Raw genomic sequence first — 9,704 nt, 5'->3', positions numbered from 1 at the left:
CCCACCCATATTCCCCCCCCTCTTCTTTCAAGGAGATATCCACAACCCTCTCTCGGCCTCGGTACCCCACCCCCATATGGCAATAAAGACAGAAACATGGCCTAGAATGACTGGCCTGCTGTGGAGAACCCTGTCGAACACAACGGACATGCTAAGTAGTGCCATTACTGCGAATCCTCCTGCTTGTCTACCACAGGACTCCAAAGATGTCTGTGACTCTGCATGAAGTACCATTTTGGGGGCTGGGGTGTGTGTGTCAGGGTGCTACAAGACCCATCACTGTGAGGAAGACGCTCTGCTAAGGATTTCCAGGTCACTTTCTTTTCCTCTCATGGCTAGAGGTCACCCAAGGTCCCAGCCATGGGCTGGTGAAGCACAATCCACAGAGGCCAGCTCTCCCCTGAGCATCTCGGTGTCCTACTGAGGGAGGCCACAGGTATGCTCCAAGCTTTGACTGCCGCCAGAGAGGATGATATCCCCCTCCTTCACTGGAGCAGCCAAAGGGCTACAGCAGCCCCAGCCAAGGTACCTTCGGATCGCTGGTGTATGAAGCCAAACGCAGCAAAAGGTCTCATCCGATGCCCCCCTAGGAAGACGATGGCGTAATCAGGGCAGAAGACACTACATGCGACAACATTCAAGAATCGTTTTCCCTCCAAACCACCCCTTAGTTGAGAGGAGGCTTTTGACCCTATCTTGCAATTTGGCTATGAACTTGTCAGGACCCACAGTCAAACAACAGAGCACACACTTCTTCGAAGGTTTTGCTTTATTGCTAGCACTATGGTAGCATAGACACAGGCACTGTTAGGAATGACTTCATCATAGAAAGGTGAGAGAGATATAGGGTATTCGAAAGCACCCCCCAACACCACCTATGGGCCAATCGGCCTGACTCCTGCGGGCGGGAAGGAGGACCAGGGCTAAACTAATCCCACGGTTAACTGATGGGAAGACACTACACAGGCTGGCTACAAGGTCAGAGATAAGGAGGGGGAGAAGCGAAAGGAAAGGAATGCGGCAGCAACTGGCACACAGGTCATGAAAGTGAACCCAGGCCCATAAACTATATGGCAGCATAGCTGACAGAACTATGATTCTGGAAACATGTTTCTCTCCCCTTCACGGGCAGCTTCCAAGAAGAGGCTGGGCGAATATTTGTCCGAGATGCTTTAGGCTGGTCCTGCATTGGGCAGGGGGCTGGACTAGATGGTCTGTAGGGCCCCTTCCAACTATTCTAAGATTCCATCTATTTATGCCATAGTTTGTGAGTACCAGGACTGAAGAATTATATACTAAAATGATTCTAGGGGCATGTTATTCTCTAAATGGGACAGATGGCTAACCAAGGGGATAACAAGTACAGAAGAGGGTTATATTTTGGGGAAGTAAAGCAGGGGATGGGAAATACGAACTAAGACCCCCCCTACTGTCACAAAAAGGAAGCGAATATTACAGGACCTCCAGATGCATACGCTATAGGGAAACATCTTTTCCCCCTCCTGTTGCCTGTTGTGTGTGTGTGTGTTTTTTTGGGGGGTGTATTTTTCATATGTGCATGTGTGTGTGTGTGTGTGCCCCTTGAAGTCTTGGCGACCTCTGGTGACTGAGCCCTGCTGGGGGCCTGGAGGAGATTCAGAGAGGTGGCTGTATGGAGCCTGCCCCCACCTCCTGCCTCTGGTATTCCCAGGAGGTCTCCCCTCCAAGTCCTTGCCGGAGTCGACCCTGCTTGGCTTCCGAGATCTGATGAGATCAGGTTTGCCTGGGCTGTCCGGGTCAGGGCCCTCCTGTTGCTTGTTGAAGAAAGGTTAGGGCAGTTCCCTCTTCTCCTCCTTACCCTCTCTGATTTTGTGACGCGAGCTATGCTGGGTTACCTTTTTTATCAGGTGTGTCTCAGTTCTATACAACTGATCTGGATTAAAGCAGATTACCTGGTTATGACAAGGGGAGGCAATGAACGTTTGGTTTAAATACGTAGCAATCCTACAATATTCTGCTGACTATTGTCATCCGTTTCATTAATGAAACATGTCACAGTGCGTTAACCAGGCTGGTCTGCAGAACAGCTGGATTCGAGCCCAGGAGCCTCTTAGAGGGTAGCCAGGTTTCCAGGGCACGGGGAGCTTCCGAGGGTCAAAGAAAGGGCTCCCTTTGTCAGACGCAAAGGCTACTGGACTCAAATCTAAATATCAATGGCACACAAATGCAAAAGCATGTGGAGATGTTGCTTTTTTCCCTACCAAAGAAACGTGCACCTCAACATGTTCTATGCTCTGATTAAGACAAGGATTTTATTCCTCAGCTCTGAAATGGGTAGATAGAGACACAAAACTTTGTGTTTTATTACAGAAGGGTGTATGGGATTTTTTTTTTTAAAAAAATGTATTCTGAAATGCGTATTTTCAGCAGTTTTACTGTCATAATATAACTAACCAATGATTTGCATGATGGATGTAACTTACATTATTTGATTTGTCAAAATACAGTATATTATATATTCAGATTTTTTTGCACAGTACTTTCAGAAATCCAAACTTACCTGCCACGATTTTAAATAGGCAGACTTCAAGTTTCTTGCAAATGTATTGAAGGATCGAAGTGTAAGATACCGAGGGGCAAAGTGAAGATACTTTCTGTATTGCACAAAAAAGTTGATTGGAAATTAAAAAATAGAGTGAAAAGATCCAAAGAGAATCCAAAGTATCTTCAGAAAGTTCAACGCATTTTCTTAAGTCTTCTTCAGGGGCTACAAGAATAAAAAATATACAGAGGATATACGAACTTGTAATATTAAGCTGCTTTAAAAACTTTGAAAAGCCAAGAAATTCTAAAAACTCTGAGAAGAGGACCAGGAACTTGCCCTGCGACAAGTTATCTATAATATCGCGTGGAACCATACCACTGAACTGAGTCTAACATTCCCGGGATGCCATGGAATCGGGACTACCATCCCCAGGATAGCATCTTGTGATTGAAGATCTTTTGAAACATCTGGAGCACTTTATGCTATTGTAAATATTTGGTTTTATCTTGTTTTATTGATTTAACTATTGACATAGTATATTGCCTTATTTGTGTTTTAATTATTGGTACATGTTGCTCTATTTGTGAGCCGCCCTGAGCCCGTTTGCGAGGAGGGAGGGATATAAATTTGAACAAATAAATAAATAAAAATATCTTTAGAAACAACGAGTGGACTCACCAAATATCTGAGTGAAATAAAACCACAGGCTTCTCTCAGCTGGGCATTCAGGTAAAAGGGAATATCGCAGTTCACCTGGTTTAAATCTTTTGTAAACCACACTTGTTTGACCATCAATAACTGCTGTGAACAACCACAATCCTAAAAAGATGAATTAACCCCTTTCTGCCAAACTGAATCACCAGAACAGAACGGATGCACACTGATATTTTTTTAAAAAATTGGTTTGGTCAGGCAGATCAGGAAATTCAAGTTCACCACTGAGCCCCCCCCAAGGGCATTTAGATGCCTGCACACTGTTGCATTACGTTGTCTGGTCTTGCACGGTTTTTCCATTCTTCTGTCAACCAATGTTGCCACCGACATGCATTACTAAAGGCAAGGACTCTCCAATTGGAAGAATAGCCAATGCACTAGGCAATATTATCTCAGTTTTCCTCACAATGATTCTGTGCTTAATTCATCAACTAGAATTCGGAACAGCAGCCAGAGCCCTGATGGTACAACGCAGGGGTGGGGAAGTGATCCCCCAGGCTGAGGAAGGGGAAATGAAAAGCTGAAATTAAATTCTTAATATTTTTAAAACAAGCTTATCCTATATATATAAAAGCCCAACATACTGACATATCCCAGCTCTCTCATCAACCATCACTCAAGACTACTTGCGTGCCATTGACTGGACACTTCCCTGACAGAATAAACTGCTAAAACGGCTGTCTCTCCTGACAAAGATGCTTCTACTTCTGCTTGGCTCCTCTGCCACAGGCTGGCTACTGAGGTGGGCCACTAGCTGTCTTCTCCTCCTGCTGTGGGGCTAACTTTTCCCTTAATGGCTGCTGCTAGGCAACCAAGCTTGGTTGTGTAAGTAAAAAGGTGGGGGGAGGCCCTTTCCAGGCCTCCTTTGGCCTTTGTGGGGAACGCATTGTGGCCAGTCCAGTTCTGACTAGGGTTACCAGCTCCAGGTTGGGAAATTCCTGGAAATTTTATGGTGGAGTCTACGGAAGCCAGAGTTTGGGGAGGGGAGAGGCCTCAGCTGAACAGAATGCCATAGAGTCCACCCTCCAAAGAAGTTATTTTCTCCAGGGGGGAAAGAACCGTTATCTGGAGTTCAATTATGATACCAAGTGATCTTCAGGCTCCACCTGAAGGTTGGCTACCATAGGCATAGCAGTTAGCACTTCAGAGCAGGGTCTGCCAGGCTTAGGTTCTTACTGTGGAAGCTGAGTGGGTGATTTTGGACCAGTCACAGACTTTCAGCCTAACCTATCTCACAGAGTTATTGTGCAGATCAAAAGGGGGAGAGGAGAATGATGTAAGCTGCTTTGGTCTCCACGTGGAGAAAGACTGTACTTTTCCTCCTAGGGAACCATTGCTGCCAATCTCCAGCGAGCGCTGGAGATCACTCAGAATTAAAACTGCTCTCCAGATGGCAGAGATCAGCTCCCCTGGCTTCTTTGCAGGGTGGACTCTGTGTCATTATATCCTGCTGAGATAGCTTCCCTCCTCCTTGGGTACCCACTGTGGAGAAAGACTGTACTTTTCCTAGGTAGAGGGGGGGGGGATTGAAGTCAGAGGGGCAGATAACGGTAGGTTGATGGTTGGCTGGTAAGGAGATAGGGTTGCCAACTCCAGGATGGGAAATTCCTGGAGATTTGAGTGGTGGAGCCTGGAGAGGGTGGAGTTTGAGGAGGGGTGGGACCTCAGACAGATACAATGCCATAGACTCCACCCTCCAAACCAGCCATTTTCTCCTGGGGACAACTGTTGCCAATCTCCAGGTGAGGGCTGGAGATCACTCAGAAAACTGCTCTCCAGATGGCAGAGAATTCCCTTGGAGAAAATTGTGGGCTCTGTGTCATTATATACTGATGATGCGCCCCCCCAACAGCCAGTGTAACGTAGCAGTTAGCACTTCAGAGCAAGGTCTGCCAGACCAGGTTCTTCTTGTGGAAGCTGATTGGGTGATTTCAGACTACTCACAGCCTTTCAGTCTAACCTACCTCACAGGGTTGTTGTGCAAATCAAAAGGGGGAGAGGAGGAGGATGTGAACTGCTTTGGTCCCCACTGTGGAGAAAGACTGTACTTTTCCCAGATGGAGTCTTGAGGGGGGGGGGATGGGAAGCTGAAGTCAGAGGGGCAGACAAAGGTAGGCTGATGGTTGGCTGGGAAGGAGATAGGGTTGCCAACTCCAGGATGGGCAATTTCTGGAGATTTGAGGGGTGGAGCCTGGATAGGGTGGGTTTTGTTGAGGGGTGGGACCTCAGACAGGTACAATGCCATAGACTCCATCCTCCAAACCAGCCACTTCCTCCTGGGGAACCATTGTTGCCAATCTCCCGGTGAGGGCCAGAGATCACTCAGAATTACAAACTGCTCCTCAGATGGCAGAGATCAGTTCCTCTGGAGAAAACGGTAAGCTCTGTGTCACCACAGCAAATTGACGCTGAGTGCCCAAGGCCAGGGCACACACCAAGAACGTCTTTCTAGAGCTTGTTGTATTTATTTCCACAATGGGCCTCCTATTCTTTTATGTTTCAGAACTAGGTACTGAAACATCATGGACGTGTATGTGATACAGATACTGAACAATGAAGGGTTTAACACTATAAAAGGTAAAGGTTCCCTTGCTCAAAAGCCAGTCGAATCCGACTCTAGGGTTGCGGTGCTCATCTTTGTTCCAAAGCCGAAGAGCCAGCGCTGTACGAAGACGTTTCCGTGGTCATGTGGCTGGCATGACTAAACACCAAGGCGCACGGAACGCTGTTACCTTCCCACCAAAGTGGTACCTATTTATCTACTTGCAATTTCTTGCTTTCGAACTGCTAGGTTGGCAGGAGCTGGAACTAGAGACGGGAGCTCACTCCGTCATGCAGCACCCGGGTCTCGAACTGCTGAACTACTGACCTTCCACAGCTATAACACTATAAAAACCCCTTAATTTAAAAAAATAATCTTATATATGTAGAAAAGAATGACATTTAGCTTTACCTTAAATTTAATGCTTTTCTTATCTGTATATGAATAAAAATATTTTTAAACACTGCTGTAGTTAAACGCAGTAGGAAACATGACATCCAGACCCTGCAGTGCTGGAGCATACATAAAACCATTCAAGCATAGCAGCTGCAGGAGGAGCATTTATGGTCCAGGGCAGTGGTCTTTAAGCTTTTCAGAACAGGACCACCTTAATCCCCTTGGAACCGACTGAGATGCAAGCATGGGGCCAGAATGTATCTCAGTCACATGATCAGAAGAGTAGCCCAAGTTATGCTGCAGCTGTTGGAAGGCTGATGGGAGGGTATCTAGGCCAGGCTGTGAAGGATGAGGAGAGATGGCAAGGGAGAGACTGTGCTAAGTGACCTTACTTCAGGGTCCTGGTACTCCTCTTGGTGTCAATATATATGCACCAAACCAAAATCAGGAGAAGTTTTATAAAAAACTAGCAGAGGTGCTAAAAAGAAAAGAATTTGAAAATATTAGTATAGTAGGAGACTACAATGGAGTTCTAGATCCAGAATTGGATAGGAAAAATTTAAAAAAAAACAGGAACAATTCTACCAAAAACTTTTTTGCTAATGGTAGAGGAACACAATCTATTAGATGTCTGGAGAACAAGAAATATGAAGGAAAAAAACTATACATTTTATTCAAACCGACATAAATCATGGTCAACGATTGATATGGTTCGAAAAGAAGCAAGATAAAAAGAAATATGAATCCATAGTGGAACAAATTAAAATAGAAGAAACTAAAATGAAAAAAGCTATAGATGTTAAAGATTATAAACTTAAATTGCACTTCCTTCATCATAAAATGAATATACTTCTGAATAACGAAATAGCAAGGAAAATTGAATTTACTAAACAATATTACTTTGAAAACATAAATAAACCCAATAGATGGTTATCCTATAAACTTTGGAAAGAAAGAGAAAAACGTATTATTACAAAACTAAAAAATGAAAAGGGGGAAGAAAAATGTAAGATGCAAGAACTTAAAAATATAGTGGAGGGATAATATAAAGAGTTATATTATCAAGACCACCAAGAATAACAGCAAATCAAAAATTACTTAAAAAAAGAAAATAATACTAAATTTAATGATCAACATAAGAAGATTTTGAATGAAACAATTACAATGTGTGAGATTGTAGAATCAGTTAAGAGGCAAAAAAAGAAAAAGACGCCGGGTCCTGATGGTATACCTGTGGAATTTTATGAGATTTTTCAAGATCAGATAGATGGCCCTTTAAAAGAATTGTTCCAAAAAGTAGGACAATCAGAAAAGACACCTGATTCCTGGAATCATGCATTTATTACATTAATACATAAACCTAATTTGGAGGGATGTGAAATTAAAAACTATAGACCTATATCTCTTTTAAGCTCAGATTATAAAATATTTGCTAGTATATTAGCATACAGATTGAAAAAAGTGTTATCTCAAATAATACATCAAGACCAGATGGGTTTTCTGCCGAAGAGACAAATAAAAAATAATTTATGTATAGTCATTGACGCATTAGAATACTATGAAGCACATCCTGAAAAAGAGACTGTATTAATGTTTCTTGATGCCGAGAAAGCTTTTGACAACTTATCCTGGAATTTCTTGCTGCAGAAGTTAGAGGCTGCGGATTGTGGAAATCAATTTTTGACCATGATAAAGGCAATTTATACAACACAGTATGCTAAAGTTCTAGTAAATGGAGATCTAACTAATAATATAGAAATTTGGTTTTTTGTTTTTTAAAAAAACTAATAATATAGAAATACGGAAAGGTTCGAGACAAGGTTGTCCTCTATCTCCATTACTTTTTATTTTCGCACTAGAATCACTGAATAATTCTATAAGAGGTAATAAGCAGATAAGTGGTTTAAAAATAAGAGGAGAGGAATTTAAATTACTGGCATTTGCGGATCATCTTCTATTTATAGTGTAGAATCCTAAAAAATCTATTAACTTTTTGATGGAAGCAATTAAAGCATGTGGTTTAGTAGCTGGCCTTAAAATAAATTTCAAGAAAACAAAACTCCTATTGAAAAACTGTTAACCGGGTACTCCACAAGAAATTCAAAAAATGACGTCTCCGAGCCCGTGCTGGCCCATCCTGACGAAAACAAAAAGTTCATAGTGCAAATCAATGCATTGGATGTGGCCATGGGGGGGGGGCTATTTAGCAAGAGGGACGGGATGGAAAGCTGCACCCCCTCGGTTATGCGTCCTGCAAATTTAATGCCACTGAGCATAATTGGTCGGTGTGGGATAAGGAGGCGGGGCTATTAAGCTGGCATTCGCTACATAGAGACATTGGCTGGAGGGCGGCAGGGTACCTTTCGAGGTCTGGGCGGATCATAAAAACCTGGAGGTGCTATGCACTCTGTGGAACCTGAACACCAAGCAACTTTGTTGGGCAGACTTCTTTTCTAAGTTCAGGTTCACTCTGCACCATTTCCCGGGCAAATCTAACTCCCTGTCAGCAAGCTGTCATGATTTGTTCATTGTATATATGCTTCACCTGTTGGGACCTCTTAACATGCAATGCTTTCTGTATTAACTCATATGTTGATAGTTGTTGCCTAGTGACCCATGCGCTTGCTCATAAACGGCAAGCTTGTTAGCATAACGCAGAAACACTTCAAGGACAGGTGGGAGATAAGGGAGCTCGCTTATGTCTATTGATATCGCTCAGAGCCTGGGAACTACGATGTTTTGGAATATCCAAGCCGTTGGGATTCCCATTACTTTGGCGCGGTTCTTCCCGGGCGGGAAAGTGTCTCATTGGTATAGTCTGTTTGAACTTTGTTCATGTTACCTGCTTGATGTATTGCACGCCATTCTAAACAGAAATCTTGTTAGTGACACATCTTTTAATAAAGTCATCCTCGTGACTGAGAAGTGGCTAGTTGATTGATGGTACCATTACACTCCCAAGCAGATGCCCTCTCGTCAACATGACAGCCAACGAGAGGGCATCACTGATTCTATGTTTACACCCTCCCAGTTGGGCGGGGTGGTCACCATATGCAGCTAGGCATCAACTCAACAGAATGCTGGAAACTGAAGTTCGCCTCGGCGTTCTCCGAGGGCGACCAGGGGGAGGTGGAGTCTGAAAACAGCTGCTGGTACAAAGGACATAGACTATTTGTTCCTGCATCCCTCAGGAGGGAGGTCATGAAGGCAGCGCATGGGTCTAAACTGGCTGGACATCTGGGCTATTTAAAAACTTTACACCTGTTGCAAACCTCACTTTTGGTGGGCAAGCATGCGCAAAGACATTTCCTTGTTTGTTCAGGCATGCCAAATGTGAATAATATGCAAGCCTCAGCCAGGGAAGGCCCTGGAGCTGTTGCAACCCCTACCCACCCCAAGCCAACCCTGGGAAGTAATCTCGATGGATTTTATCACAGACCTTCCCCCTAGCAAGGGTAAGACTGTTATATGGGTGGTGGTAAACCTGTTTTCCAAACAAGCGCACTTCGTCCCGTTCTACAAAGTTCC

The sequence above is a fragment of the Gekko japonicus genome, unplaced genomic scaffold (genome assembly GCF_001447785.1).
Source record: "Gekko japonicus isolate JY-2015 unplaced genomic scaffold, Gekko_japonicus_V1.1 scaffold1072, whole genome shotgun sequence".
Taxonomy (NCBI): Eukaryota; Metazoa; Chordata; class Lepidosauria; order Squamata; family Gekkonidae; genus Gekko; species Gekko japonicus.
This window is presented reverse-complemented; position numbering follows the sequence as displayed.